We start from the raw sequence: 16,526 nt of genomic DNA, 5'->3' as shown, positions 1-16,526 counted from the left end.
GGAGGATGTTTCCTATTATGGGGAGGCCAGTAATTAGGGAAAGAATGAGATGAGATCCTTATATTATCATTAATGGCTTTACTGGTGGCAGGTTGAGCAAGCCTCCAGTGGATTTAATTAACAAGGTATTGAGGACGGGGCAAGTCTCACCAGAGATGACTCACCCAACCTTTTCACCACCTCGCCATCTCACTTGCCACTGTTATGACCTTAGATGGACTTATGGACTAGTCACACTCTAGAGCTTGATAGGCAATATTTTCTATTTTAGTTTCCTTTACCATGGAGGTCAGTCACTGAACAAGCTCATGAGAGGTTGCCATTGTACTTTTAACAAAGTAACATACCATTTTCTTACTCAAAAGGGAAACAAAAGTTCTAACTATATTACACTATATAAGAACTATTGGAATGAACTCATTACAAATGTCAAAAAGAACGATTCAAATCAATACCACTTAAAGACGCTAAAACCTCAGGGAAGGGTCATCTTTGTATCCATTCTGAAGCTTAGCCTCAGATTCAGTTCAGCAGGCACAAATGTGATTTCTCTGCATAGTCACTTGACGCTTTTCTCTACACTTAATGTCTCTCCCCAAGAATCTCAAAAAATCTGCTAACTCCGTTTATTATTATTACCAGACCTGGTCTCCTTAAACTCATGGCTTCGAAACTATGTACGATGTCTTCGTCATTGACCATAACCATTCTGCTTCTGGATCTTTCTTCGAAGTAAATCAGGACTTTTCCCCTTCCACCCTGACTGATTTGGAGGCTGCTAAACTAACAGTACCTCTATTGTTACAGATCCTTTGCCTCTGATGAAATGTGTGTCAGAGCCTTTCTCTCTCTCTATCTGGGTTATAAACTCTTGAGCAATTGTCTCCCAAAGCGGCTGGCTAGTCATTTTGCCAAATTTACATGTTTTCTTGAAAATGCTGTTATCTCAATGTTTCAAGTGACATTCTAAACATCATTAAAAAATCAGACCCACAGAGCTGAAAATTAAAATCAACTTTTCATCGAATGTGGAACCTAAGTTCCAAATAACAATAATAAGCTTCATCACAGCTTTTGCAAGGTGAGGAAAATTCCACTTTGTGGGGTATAGTTTAAGAATAAGAGGTTTATAAGATAGATGAGGAGAATGTCTTTCAGAGAATCATCAGAGTGTGGAATTTCAAGACTGGCTCAGACCACTCATTTTATGACTTCATTTCAACCATGTTTTAAACATAAAGCAAAAAATTGAATTCTTGTAATTCCCTTGACATCAACAAGTTCTTGCATTTATCATTTACCTGAATGGAGTAAAATATCCCAAGGAATTTCATAGGAATAATTATCAAACAAAATTGTGTCAGCTGTGGCTCAATTGGTTGTGCTCCCACCTCATGAGTCACAAGCTTCTGGGTTTACTTTCTATTCCAGGGATTTAGCACGAAAAGCAAGATGAACACTTTAGTGTGATACTGAGGGAATGCTTTACTGTTTGTGCCTTTTGATGAGATTTTAAAGCAAGCGCTCTCATCCGCCCTCTCAGATGGATGAGAAAGCTCCCGTAATATTATAGAACCATTGAGATGGATGAAAACAGAAACTTCAGATCCAACTCATTCATGCCGATAAGATGTTCTAAAGTAATCTAATCTAATTTGTCAATATATGGTTCATATCCCTCTAAACTCTTCCTATTCATATAGATGTCTTTTAAATATTGAAATTGTTCCAGCTTCTACCACTTTCTCTGCAGCTCATTCCACATGCACACATCCTCTGCGTGAAACTGTTGCTCCTTGGGTCCCTTTTAAATCTTTCTCCTCTCACCTTAAACCAATGCTTTCTAGTTTTGGATTCTCCTACCATGGGGAAAAGATCTTGGCTATTCACCCTATCTATGCCCGTCATGATTTTATAAAGATCTATAAGGTCAGCCCTCAGCCTCCGACGCTCCGGGGAAAACAGCCCCAGCCTATTCAACCTCTCCCTATAGCTCAAATCCTCTGACCCTGGCAACACTATCTTGAGCAAGTGCAAGGAAGTTATCCCTCAAACGTTATCTCAAAAACAGATTATCTGTGGCTAAGGTACGGATCAAGTACAGTAGCCTGTTTTGTCTTAGATTGTATTGAGCTTCGAGAATGTTGCTGTAGCAACGCTCATCCAGGCAAATGGAGACTATCTTATCACTGTTCTTACCTGTGCCTTATAGATGGTGGACAGACCTTAAGGAGTCAGAGGATGAGTACCTCACAGAGTTCCTACATCTGACCTGCTCTTATAGCCAATATATTTTTGTGGCTGGTCCAATCAGGCTTTTTGGTCAATGTTGATGTTAAGATATTCAGTGATGTTAATTCTGCAGAATGTCAAAGGTTAAATTCTGTCTTGTTGGAGATGTTCATTACCTGACATTTGTTCATTGCAAATGTTAGTTATCACATATCAACACAAACCTTAAATGTTGTCCAGGTCTTGATATATGGGAGCATAGACTGTTTCAGCATCTGAGGAGCCATGAATGGTGCTGAACATTGTGTAAGCATCAGTGACAATCCTCACTTCTGACTTACAATGAAGGATTGGCAATTGATGAAGGAGATGAAGATGGTTGAGTCAAGCAGACTACCCTGAGTAACTTTTGCAGTGTTGTCTTGAGGGTCAGGCAATTGGCCTCCAAAAGCACAAACACCTTACTTTGTGCCAAGTAGAAAGCTAATTGGTGAAGCGCAATATTGGAGTCAATCATAGCTTGATCTTATATTTACAGAGTGCAACTTTACAAATATTAATTTCTCCTAACTCGACACTCCTATGGTTTCAGTTAGTGTCTCTATTTGTGCTCATCATTGTATTTCATAACAGCACAACAAAACTAGTATCCAGTCTAGTTTCAGTGCACAACCAATACAACTGACCGAACAAGTTTTACAACTCTGTCTCATCTTTAGCTATAACAACATCTCTGTGCTAATCCAGCATGCTTAACTGGGATATGAATAATACTGTCAAAATAAGGTTATTGATTAAAGTTATTCCAGGTAACTCTACTTGAGGTCTAAACAAACATTATTACAAACCCCAGAAGGCTGACTCACATTCTTAAATTCTGTTTTAGTCTTATTATTAATATAGCTCCAAAAATCCACTTTTCTGCCACATAAAATCTATCAACATGTAGCATTACAATTCCTGAGTAGTTTACCTTTTCTGATACCAATAAAACATTGCAGGATCCTTTTTAGTTGAATACAACCGAACTTCAGTAGCATTGATCTCACTAGGAAATACCACATATTAGTAACATTATTACGGCATAGGTGCGCTTATTTATTTCCATAATTTCCATTCTCACCTGCATTCTTACTTCTTTCTGAAACACAGCTTTAAAGTTGATAACCTATGCCCCTGTGAATATGTGGCAAATGAACTAAAAAGGTGCTTTTGAGATTACTTTTCCAGCTAAAGGACCACACACTGACCTTTGTTTCACTCAGTCACTCTTGATATTCTCAAGTAACAAGCCTCAATTTAGCTTCATAGGTGCCAGCTGTACAAATATTTTCAGGACAAATCCTTATATGCAACAAGTCTCACTGCACCTTGTCTGGTCGATCAGAAGATGTAATATGGATGTGATAGCTCTATCCTGAGCATGTTGGCTTATACAAGATAGTGGTTCTGAAGAGGTTAATGTTCATGTTACATTGCCTTCACATATTCCACTGATTTCACATACACACAGTTAATAATGATGAGGAGGTTTATTCTAGCTTTATAGGGAACAGGTGTATCTGTACCAACAATGTGAGGTCCAAAAATTATATCTGAACAAATATAGCTGTACTTATTGCTATCATCCAATTAACCTTCTTGATGTCCAAGAATAGTTTTAATCCTGTAGATACTCTATAGTGGTGTATCCTCTCCCATTAATTAGTGGACAGGCCAAAGCCAAATCAAAGATAAAGCAGGATTGGTGGCAACAAACTATTTCATACATCCCTTCCTCACTATCCCATCCTGGTTGTGGTCGCAAAGTGTTAATCGGCAAAAAATACTACATCATGACCACTCACTATACCATTCACAACCCTTCATCAGCCATAGTCTGTTTCTCAGGACCTGCATTATGGAATGTTATGACTCTTTGAGGTTAAAAGGTGGCTCATTTCATTCTATCTCAGAATGGCCACAGAACATAAGGAGATCATTCACCAGTCACCTTTGCACCACCTCTCTTAAGGATTAATTCACACAGAGCAAGCTTGATTATATACACCCCAGATGTGTTTCTCTAGTAGAACCTGTGCTAGCTTGGATCAGTGGCAGTACTCTTACCTCTGAAACAGAAGGTGAATGGATTTGAGTCTTACTTGTAGGACTTAGAATCATGTAATAATGCTAACACAGCTGATGGTCCCTTGGGTTCATGCCAGTTTTCTGCATGAGCTATTTTCTTATCCCAATCCCTTGCCCATTTCCAGCATTTCTGCAGAATTTTTCACTTCAGCTACTTATCCAATTTACTTTCCAAAACCACAATTGAATCGGTCTGCACAAGAGACTCAGGCAATACATTCAAGAATTTAACTATTCAATACATAAAAATAAAGTTTCCTCTTTGTTCTGTTGCCAATCACCTCAATTGGTCACCTCTTTTTCTCAATCCTTCATTACCCGAAACAATGGGTGGAATCTTCTCAACCCCTGAATTGCATGGGCATTGGGGTTTGGAAAACCTGGCGAGATCAGAGAGATGAGATTCCAGATGCGGCAGAAAAATAGTCTGCAACCAAGTTTTGAACAGTGAGATGAGAATCTTGTTTGTGAATGGCAAGAGGCCTATTTGCATCCATTTGTACATATAAGGATGTGGTTAGCAAGTAAAACAAACAAAAAAAATCATCTAGATTTGAAACATTAGCTTGCTTTCTCTCCATGGATAATGCCTGACTTGCTGTGATCTCCAGCATCTTTTGTTTTCAGTACAGATTCCAGCATCAGCAGTAATTTGCTCTTCCATTTGCATCTAATCTCATTTCACTGATATGTACATTCTCCCACACTCCAGACAGAAACTAGAAGGTGACAGTTCCTGACATGAAAATCAGTCTCAGTACCTGATAATGCCAGCTTGCTGCTTGCTAATCCAGGTCTCCACCTTGGACGGAAATCCCCAACATCTCAGGGTATGCTCCATAGGCAATGACCGCTTGTCCTGTTCATTCACAGAGGTTGGCAACGGATACGCACCAGCCTCGCCCTACTCTTGTGGTTCATCTCCGACTCTCTTACCATGTACTTCTCTACTTCAATGTTGCACTTTGGAATGCACTGACCTATTTCATTGTAATGTTGCTGCCAGAACAATTTGCAAGTAGGGATTCCACCAGGATGCGTCCTCGCTGGGTCTCTTAGTACTCACAAACTTTGCTCCTACTTGGATGCTCATAACGTTTCGGACTTGCATTGTCTTGCCTTCATGAGCTTTGATCCCTCAGCCAGAGCTTAAAGGCTCACCGTACTTCTGTCTTCTGACAGTGCAGCATGATGATTTGCATGGCTAAGCTGTCATGCCAGGGCTCGTAAGTTAGAGATGCGTGGGAACATCTGTACTGATGGCCTTGACAGAGAGTGCACAGAAGAAAGGAACAGTAAGGTTTGGAGAGGGGCCAGGGGAGGAAGGGTCCCTTGATTATCAGACTGAGCTTGAGATTCACTCTGCTAAGCGCAACCTACAATGCCTTCCATACTTATGCAAATCATAAATGTACAAAGGAATTGCAGATGGCTGTGACTATAACCAGAGAATGGAAGTGTTTGTATTCTATCTGAGCACACTAGCTCAGGGATGTGAATCAGACACTCCCACAGATGGGTAAAAGTTATCTGTAATCATTATACTCTGCTCGTGAAATGAATGAGGTGTCCAATTGTCTGGAATATAAATCCTAGTCAATGCAATCTTGACCATATCACTGGTCTTCTGGCTATTACAGATTTATCTTGGTCATCTCTGGGACTTAAGTGACCCACTGCTTCCAATAGATATGAACTGGAAGCAGTGATCACTTATTGACTGTAAATCTCTGGCTGCTCGAAAGACAAGCAGTCCCCGTTCTCTTCCCAGAAGCAAATACAGCTCTTCTTTGCTTTTCCTTGCCTTTACTGTTGCCAAATAAATGTGGATATTTTATCAGTGTAAAGGCTTTCAAGTATGTGGTGTTCCCACGTTGAGTAATAAGATGTTAAACTAACTGTGTTAGAGGAGTAGCACTCCTTTAGTGAGAAACCTATGAAGGGATGACATTAAGAACTGTTATTCTGTCTGGCTTGGCTTTTAGATGGTAATACATTTACCAATGTACACTTGTATTTGCAAGGAAGTATCAGCTGAGTCACCTATGTGGCTTCGAAAGTCTGGAGCCCATTAAATGCACAGTGAAGGAGAACTCCTGGTTGGCAGCATTGATCCAATCTACTGCTGGCTTTAAAAATGGTGTTGGGAATCCTAGAAGATCCTAGCAGTGGGGAGTGCTTCTGCCATTGCTAATCACCCAATACTGTGAATGGTGCACCGTAGAAGCTTGGTGCATAGCCAATGAGGTAAGCTGCAGAGAATAACATGTGAAAACTCACTGGGACTCACAGAGAAAAACCTTCCACAAAACTTGTCAAAATTGACAATTAGGGCCAAAATTTTGCTGGAAATCAGCTATGTTTCTCTGTCTATGCTGTCCAGTCCCCTCTTGATTTTGAATAGCTCAATCAGCTTTTCTATCAACCTTCTCCAAGGAGAAAAATCTCAGCCTCTCAAATCTATCCACATAATTGACATTTACAGTATTCAGGAAGAGAGGTAAATGATATTGTGGTAAGTGAAAGAAACATTTTCTATGAGATTATTGTGCTAAACAAAGACATAGCATCAAAGTTCTGGGTGGACGAAATGTCAGAGGCCTCTCAAAACTTCTAAAAGTATCCAGCACGGATGTCAAGATGAATTTACTTGATAAACTTTAATGTTCTCAGGCAACATACATAATAGATAGGGGAAATGTGATGTCTTTTGAGACTAGAATAGCCCTTTCACAGGTTCTACATGCAGAACAATATTAAAATGTAAAGAATTGGGGAAGAGTAGAAAACAGGATTAAAATTGATTAGAAGGAAGAATAGGAATTAAGGACAGGTTTTTTTTGGTGTAGTTCAAAGGGCTCAGATTTGATACAATAATACTCACTTCGTACATCAACACTCTAGATCAGTCCTAAAGAGTGTGGTGTCAAAATAAAAGATACAGTTAATTGATTATAAGATTGAAATTAAACTGATAAAATAGGTTAAAATCTGAAGTTTGATTTCAATGTCAGGAAATATGAAATGCTAAATTTTAATGAACTCATTTTTTCAGCAGTTGTTACATTCTGATTATTATGTGAAGGACCAGAGGGACATGGGAGCTCAGGTCGACAGGACATTAAAAATAGTGTTTCAAGTTGATGAGGCCTTTTGAATAGAAAGTGAATGGAATTCCAGATTTTCCTTCGAGGGAATAAGATTTGAAAGTTTTATGCTAATTATGAGCCCATTTTTCAGGGCCTTAATAAAACCTCGAGGGTATTGTGCTCCAGCGTATAGCAAGATTTTGAAAATCTACAGAAGATGCAGCAAGGATTTCACTCGAATGTTGATTGGCACAAGCAACTAAGAAGATGCAGATTATGGGGTAGTATTACAATATTGTTTAAATTAATGACAAATTGAACATAGCAAATGGAGGCAGTTTGTTTCCCTGAAGTTGACAAGACCAAATGGCAATAGATCCCCTACTGAAGATCATCCTTTTTGAAAACAAAAATCTCTTGGCCTGACACTCGTGGTATTTTTGTAATTACTTCCAAACCTACCAACTTTTGAGGCAATGACACTCATCTAATTCTGGCTTCTTCAACATTCTGGATTTTGATTGCCTAGCCGTTGGTAGCCATACTTTCAACTGTCATAGTCAATGTCCTAGAATTCATGGGGTCGTAGAGATGTTTAGCATAGAAACAGACCCTTCAGTCCAACTTGACAATGCTGACCAGATATCCCATATTAATCTAGCTCCATTTACCAGCATGTGGCCCTTATCCCTCTAAACCCTTCCTATTCATATGCCCACCCAGATATCTTTAAAATGTTGTAATTGTACCAGCCTCCACCACTTCCTTGGCAGTTCATTCCATATATGCACCACCCTCTGTGTAAAACGTTAACCTTTAGGTTCTTTTTAAATCTTTCCCCTTTCACATTAAACCTATACCCTTTAGTTTTGGACTCCCCTACCATGGGAAAAAGGCCTTCATTATTCACATTATCCATGCCCCTCATGATTTTATAAACTCCTATAAGGTCACCCTCAGCCTCCAACATGCCAGGTCAAGTCGCCCCAACTTATTCAGCCTTACCCTATTGCTCAGACTCTCCAACTCTGGCAACATCCTCGTAAATCTTTTCTGAACCCTTTCAAGTTTCACAGCATCTTTCCTATAGCAGGGAGACCAGAACTGAATGCAGTATTCCAAAAGTGGCTAACCAATATTTGTACAGCTGCAACATGACCTCCCAACTCATATATCCAATGACTAATAAAGGCAAGCATATCAAACACCTATTTCACTATACTGTGTACCTGTGATTCCACTTTCAAGGAACTATGAACCTGCACTCCGAGGTCTCTCTGTTCAGCTACACTCCCCAGGAACTTATAACTAACTGTATAAGTACTGGCCTGATTTGCCCTATCAAAATGTAGCACTTCACATTAAATCTTCATCTCTCTTTCCTCTTTAAATCAGCTACTTTATACCTATTTGTATGATTAAGCTATTGGGCATTTACGCTAATATTTCTTTTTTGAGTTTTGTTAATTGAATAAAGTTAATGCTCCTGTGAAATGCGTTGGGCTGTTTTATCTTGCAGTACAATCACCGTAGAGACAGATAATATATGTAACAGCAATTCAAATCCAGGCTTTTGATTGAAAACTGAGTGGATGACATTTTATGTTTACTGTAACAAACAGAATAAAAGGAACTCCTGACTAAACCCTATTTTCCAAGGCAACATAATTTAGATTATTGTAGACTATCAAAAACACACCCTTCACAGGTAAACTCTGCATTACAGATTCAAATCTCCCAGAAGCTTTCTAAAATTATTCTTAGCTCCCAAATAGACTACAGATCTTTCCTTTTCCGGGTCTGCAATCTTTTAACTGCAGAACTATTTTTCACATTAAGAATTTTCCTGGAGATTTCTCTAGGCAAAGCGAGGCAAAGCTTCCAGCCCTGATGTAACTCCTCATGATTCAGTCTTTCTAATACAAGCATGAACTTGCACCACAAAGACATTTAGCCTCTTCTCTCACTCACTCCTTTGCTTATTTACTCTCTAGTAACCCTGGCAATCTAACCTGGTCACTGAATTTTTACAGATGTCTTTAGACATTTTGTCTGTCAAAGTCTATTTCCATGGTTATGTGTTTCACACGGACATCACATGCAGCCTGAAATATTGAGTAGCTATCCTTGACACCTAAATGCTCTTTCATGTTGGAAATAAGTGAACAGGGTCCCAGCACATTGCTTACAACTCAACATTCTCACCATTCTCTGAGAGTTTGGAGACTTGCAGTCTATTCACTGTCAATACAAAGACTGCTACCAATATCTCCAAGTGTAAACAGTTTGCACCTTCACCTCAGTGTATGACAAGTGCCTCTTTAATCTCCAACAACCTCATCATCCAGTTTTATTGTCAGACAGACTACAGAACAGATCAGACAACCTTCTTAATTTTGGTTTAAATGAGTCCCAAAATGTAGCAATTTTAAAGCTGTTATAATTGTAACGTCCTGCTGAAGTGATAAATAAAAGAAAGGTTTTGCTATTGTTTATTTGGGACAATGGGTAGGAGAAATCTTTTCACACCTTCTCCCAAAGTCTGTAAAATTCAATGCCAGAACTAATTGCTAAGACAGTAATGATTTTAACTTGCAAAAATTATGGACAGATGAGAACGGGGTAATAAACATGATTAGGAATACTTGCAAAAAGGAGGCTAAATGCCAATGTGAACTGACTGAAACAGAATATCCGATTTATTGTTTTAGGTTTTTGTCTGCATTGCATTTTCAAACTCAGAAGTATCATCTCTCAAGTAAGGTGTTGTATCAAGGCTTTGTTTGCCTGTTCTGGCATACCACTATAAACAAAAAAACAATACATTTGCTTTTAAACAACATCTTCCATGGCCTCAGGTCATTACAAAACACCTTACAGCCAAAAAGTAACTTTGTGCAATATTATCACTTTAATAATAAAGCCATAGCACCATAGGTATAGGAGTAGAATTAGGCCTTTTGGCCCATCAAGTCTGCTCTGCCATCAGGTCATGGCTGATTTGTTTGTCAATCCCATTCTCCTGCTTTCTCCCTGTAACCTTTGATCTCCTTACTAATCAAGAACCTATCCATCTCTTGTATTAAATACCCTCAATGCCTTGACTTTCATCATGCTCTGTTGCAATGAGTTTACAGATTCCCCACTCTCTGGTTGAAGAGATTCCTCCTCATCCCACTTCTAAAGAGACTGCGCCTCTGAGTCCTAATCTGTGCTACAAGTCGAAACACCTACTTCATGTCCACTCTATCCAGACCTTTCAGTATTCTCTAAGTTTTAATCAGATTCCCCTCATCTTCCTAAACTCCATCAAGTACAGACCCTGAGTCCTCAACTACTCTTCAGATGACATGCCCTTTGCCATTGGGTTCATTTTTCTGAACCAGCTCTGGCCCCGTCCAACTCCTTAAATATGGAGCCATAAATAGCTCACAAAGTTCCAAATACGGTCTGACCAGAGCCTCAGTAGTTTATCTCTGCTCCTGTATCACAGTCCTCTTGAAATGAATGCGAACATTGTATTTGTCTTCATGACTGCCAACTGAATCTGCATGTTAAACTTAAGAGATTCCTGAACTAGGAGTCCCAAGTCTCTTTGTGCTTTAAATTTCCAAAGCTTTTCCCCGATTAGAAAATATTCTATGTCTCTATTATTCCTTCAAAGTGCATAACGTCACACTTTCCCACATAGAATTCCATTTGCCACTTCTTTGTCCAATCTTCTAGTCTGACCAGGTCCTTCTGTGGCCTTCCCACTTGCTCAACTGTACCTGTCTGTCCACCTACTTTTGTATCATCTGCAAACTAGCAACAATGCCCTCCATTCCTTCGCCCAGATTGTTAGTGTATAATGTGTATAGTTGTGGTCCCAACACTGACACGTATGGCACTGCGGTTAGCACTACTACCTCACAGCACCAGACTCCCGGGTTCAATTCCCGCCTCGGGCATCTGTCTGTGTGGAGTTTGCACATTCTCCCTGTGTCTGCGTGGGTTTCCTCCGGGTGCCTCGGTTTCCTCCCACAGTCCAAAGATGTGCAGGTTAGGTGAATTGGCCATGCTAAATTGCCTGTAGTGTTAGGTGAAGGGGTAAATATAGGGGAATGGGTCTGGGTGGGTTGCTCTGCGGAGGGTTGGTGCGGACTTGTTGGGCCGAAGGGCTTGTTTCCACACTGTAAGTAAGTAATCTAAACTTGCAAATATCCACTAGTCATCAGCTGCCATCCTGAAAAAGACCCCTTTATCCTTATCTTCTGCCTTCTGCCAGTTAGCCAATCTTCTATCCATGCCAGTATCTTGCCCTTAACACCATGGACTCGTATCTTACCTAGCAACCTCCTGTGTGGCATCTTGCCAAAAGCCTTCTGGAAATCCAAATAGGTCATTTCCACTGATTTTCTTTTGCCGAAACTGATCATTACCTCCTCAAAGAATTCTAACAGCTTGACAAACTGTGCTGACTCAGCCCTATTTCACCATAATGTAGAAAATGCAGTAGGCAATTTGAGTACAGCAACATTTCATGAACAGTATTTTGAGGCATTATTCCCAGATAATCAGTCTTAAGTGTTGATTGAGGGACAAATATTGTCCAGGGATCTAGAGCGGGCTCCCTTGCTCTTCTTTAAAATAGTCCCAGGAATCATTTACATTGTGCTGAAAGAGGAAATGGAGCCTTGCCTTAATAGGTCATCTAAAGGATGGTGCTCTGACAATGCAGTATTCTCTCAGTAATTGCATGAAGAGTGTCAATCTGGAAGATGTGCTCAAGTCTGGAGAGTAGGAGTTAGACCTTTGTCCATCTGACTTAGACATGAGAATTCTGCCAACTATGCCTCAGCAATAAAAACATGATAGAACTAATTTTGTCGTCCTTGCCAAAATTCTTCTGCTAACCCTTCATTGTCTCAGACAAAAATAGAACATATTACTTAGTTCTTTGAATTTTGTAGGACTTGAGTGCAAATTAGTTGCTACATAACAGTGACTGCACTTCACAGTTCATTCATTGTCTAACGACTTGAACATTTATTACATCAATGTGAGCTCTTCTTCCTGAACTTAGTGCAGTATGTAAATAGATTCCTGAGGATTAGAAGTCAACACTAACATATGCACGAGCACAACATTTAGAAAACGGCCTTTAAATGGATCAGACAGCATGCTTCCGGCTGTTGATAAACCATAAGGTCAACTAGAAAAATACAGCTAACCTGATCCTCAGACGATACTGGAGATTAGAGTCAAGAGTGTGGTGCGGAAAAGCACAGCAGGTCAGGCAGCATCCGAGGAGCAGGAGAGTCGATGTTTTGGGCAAAAGCCTTTCATCAGAAACCTTATCCTCAGCCTTCTCTAAACTGACCAGAGCTAATGATAATTGAAGTAGGATGCATATACTTTGAGGAATTTGTTGCATTTCTATTTAAAAAGATGCTGTTAAAATAATGCAAATAAGCACATGCTTTGTTCAATGGATTTGTGCACAATGACAACTAGATGAATTCAATTCCCCCCTTTATGGCGTTACATAGTTCTTTGTATCATATTAGTCTTGCTGTTCATGGAAGAATCTGCTTGGCAACAAATCACAATGTGCTTTAAATTGTTAGAAATAATGCCTTCCAAAGAGAACTTCAGTAACTAAAGGTACCAGTTCATGCTCCTCTGTGACACAAGTTTGTTGTTGTGATGTGAATAATACAAAATAATATTTTAAGGCATGTTTCTGCTTGGAAATGCGATCGATAGTTGCTGGCTGAGATGATCTGATGCCTCATGGGAGTCTGAGCTGCTGGAATCCATGATAAGAAAGACTGATTATTAACTGTAACAAAGCAGGACCGAAATAAGAAGATGATGGAATTTCCTGGGTTACTTTAGGTGATCAGGTGACATTAGTAAAGAACTGTGCCTCACAGGTTTAGTTAATGGGACCAATTACCTGATTAGGTGAGTAGAAAGTGAGGACTGTAGATGCTGGAGATCAGAGTCGAGAGTGTGGTGCTCGAAGACAGTGCTGCTGTGCTTTCCCAGCACCACACTCTCAATATGATTAGGTGACCCAAATATACATAGTAAGAAATCGAGTTTTCTTGGCTAAGTGTCATTTTTATGATTCAATACATTTTTGTTATGTGGGAAATAAAGATATCGACTAACAGCTTAAACTACTGATGTTACCTTTGGAAACTCCATGCACTGAATGTTTAGCTGAACAATCATAACTATTGAACAATCATTAGCCACATCCCCATCGACCTATTGCATTCTCAGCTACCCTCCCTCCAGCCCCACCCCACACCCATCTATCTCACTACCTCCTCAGCTCACAGCCTCATTCCTGATGAAGGGCTTTTGGCTTTTGGTCGATTCTCCTGCTCCTCAAATGCTGCCTGACCTGCTGTGCTTTTCCAGCACCACACTCTTGACTCAAATCTCCAGCATCTGCAGTCCTCACTTTTGCCTAATCATAACTATTGATCAAGTGCTTGAAGCCAAACAAATGATCATCTCTCAATGCATGAAATTTAGTTTATAATCATCCTACATAACAATTGAAATCTTGAAAGACTTACTTTCCCCTAATTGACTTTAGGTTGTGGGAGAAAAAGTGCAATAGAACTGCCTGAAATCATATAAGATCAAAACAAACTTAATTATTGAAGAAAATATAAGCAAGACATATTGTGACAAGTAAATTATCGGGAACAGATGAATGAAAGGTTAAAATTATCATGTTTAAATGGTTAATCCTGATATTTAGGCAAAATTACAAATCAATCTGAGTAAATCACTGGCCTATCTTAAAAAAAAATGATGGTCCACATGTCGTTTCATGTTGTAGAACAAAGCCTTCAATGGAGAGATCAGGCAGGAATAGTTTGCAAAGAAATGGAAGACTCAAGTCTGTCATAAAGATTAAAAATGTTCTGCTGAACTTAAAATCTGGAAATGGGCAGATTTAATGACAGTGTGTGGAAATAAAGGACATTGGCATTTTTGTGAGTTAGAGCTAATTAAATACGGATATCACTTAAATTTATAATGTACTCCCATAAAGAGCTGCAGTACATGTATATCATTCAGATTATATTGTGTGCCAATCCCTGGAGCAGCCTAGCAATCTCCAAATAGAATCATTAATGGAACGCAATCAAACTATGTGGATATCATGCAATATTATTTATATTCCATCAGAAATGGTTAAATATTGCTATGACATTGATGTGACTTTGTTTCAAACAATGTGGGCACAATGAGCATCAAGGAGAGTAATCTTCGAACTCTCATGAATGCAGACTTAATGGAGCTCCAGTCCACTCTATGCAGTTGATCTCTTTGTACAGTCAGGGCATTAGAATTAAAAGAACTAAGAGATGTGCACTGAATGTTGCTTTGCCAGTTGTCTTTCACATCTCAGGAAGAAAAGGAGGAAAAAAATGAATTGAACGCTGTTCTTTCATTGCCAAGATCAGAGCTTGAGTGTCTGAATTCTCCTGAATATTTAATCTAGTTCAGATTACTAAACCACAACAACAAACTATCCATGATTTGGCACAAATATACATTCAGCCTCAAAGATACAAATTTCACACTATCAATTGAAGAAGGTGGAGTTAAAGCAGTTTTGTTGTGACAGGATGGAAGAAGGTTTCCTCCATTTCGCCACACTAAATTCATCTCATTGAAAAACAGAATCACCAAAAGTTGACATGACAAAAGAAAAGTTGCATAATCTTGCAACCTATTATACATCACTATCATTTTAGACTTTTTTTGAAACACCCGTGGTGACTTGCTGGAATTGCATTATGCATATTCAACACATTTGAATAATCTGGGACCTGATTCACATGGCTTATACAAAAATGGAATCGTAAAAATGATATAATTTATGCAAATGATCACACCTCAGCATATGACATTTACTGTTAAGTTTAAAAACAATTTGAAGAGAGTAAGATTGTGGGATGAGTTGTTTTGAGCTTGAGTGAAGACACAGCTCTTCAGCTAATACTGACTGTGAGCAATTTTTCAAAGGGTAAAGCAGTGAAATCAAAACCAGTGCACTTTATAAATATTGGGTCATCACTTTGTTTAGATTACAACACACTCTGTGATTCAGTTTTGGGAAATGACTTGAAACAAATGAGATATAAGAGTGGAAGAACAAGTGGAAGGTAGGCACCCCATCAAACTGCAGCTCAAGCTAAAAAAACAAAACCGATCATGAGAACATAAAGATAAGGGTTAAGAGAATGTAAGAACTGCAGATGCTGGAGATCAGAGTCAAAAAGTGTGGTTCTGGAAAAGCACAGCAGGTCAGGCAGCATCTGAGGAGCAGGAGAATCGACATTTCGGGCATAAGCCCCACCCCCCTCCGATTTCTCTCTCAACACCCTTGCCACCAGCCCCACCCCCACCACCATCCCCTTTCCTGATGAAGGGCTTATTCCCGAAACGTTAACTCTCCTGTTCTTCAGACGCTGCCTGACCTGCTGTGCTTTTCCAGCGCCACCCAAATCAATAAGGGTGATGGACTAGAATAACACAGTGGAATGGAGAAGTCTGGTCAAAATTAACAGGACAGAAAAGTGGCAATAGCGATGGAGAATAAGCAGTGCAAAATCTCTAAAATGAAACGGATTACTGTAAGCAGACTCTTATCAAATAGAAAGTAGATTATGGAGTAAGGTTCCTGACATAGAAAGAGCTTAAAACTAAACTGAAATTTAAAAGAGCAACTTATGATAAAACTAGAGCTACCAATGTAAAGGTTTACATTGGATACAGCAAGTGTACTAGAAGGGTGTAAAGGAAGATTATAAATGAACATTAAAGTAAGAATAAAAGGGAATATGAAAAATGGAAGTGAGGTGAAAATATACAATGAAACGGTAAGCTCCAGAAGAGTAGTTAAAAGAAGGTAGAACAAGTCCAAGAAGATTAAGGAAAAGTTGCTGTGTTTAGTAAAAGCATGGCAGAGAATTTGAATAAATAATTTTCATATGGCTGGAAATCATGAAGTAAAATAAAGGAGCACAGCAGCCAAGTGTGGAAAAATTATTTGAGATG

At 39.3% G+C, this 16,526-nt stretch overlaps 1 protein-coding gene across 2 annotated transcripts in view; it reads right to left on the bottom strand.

Moving 5' to 3' along the window:
- The window catches only part of LOC122552709 (ALK tyrosine kinase receptor-like), a 1,052,914-nt gene that overhangs the window by 458,713 nt on the left and 577,675 nt on the right, over positions 1-16,526 (bottom strand). The gene's annotated exons all lie outside the window — the stretch shown is intronic.

This window comes from Chiloscyllium plagiosum, chromosome 9 (assembly GCF_004010195.1).
Source record: "Chiloscyllium plagiosum isolate BGI_BamShark_2017 chromosome 9, ASM401019v2, whole genome shotgun sequence".
Lineage (NCBI taxonomy): Eukaryota > Metazoa > Chordata > Chondrichthyes > Orectolobiformes > Hemiscylliidae > Chiloscyllium > Chiloscyllium plagiosum.
Note: the sequence above shows the minus strand (reverse complement) of the source record. Positions and strands in the feature narration are given on the sequence as shown.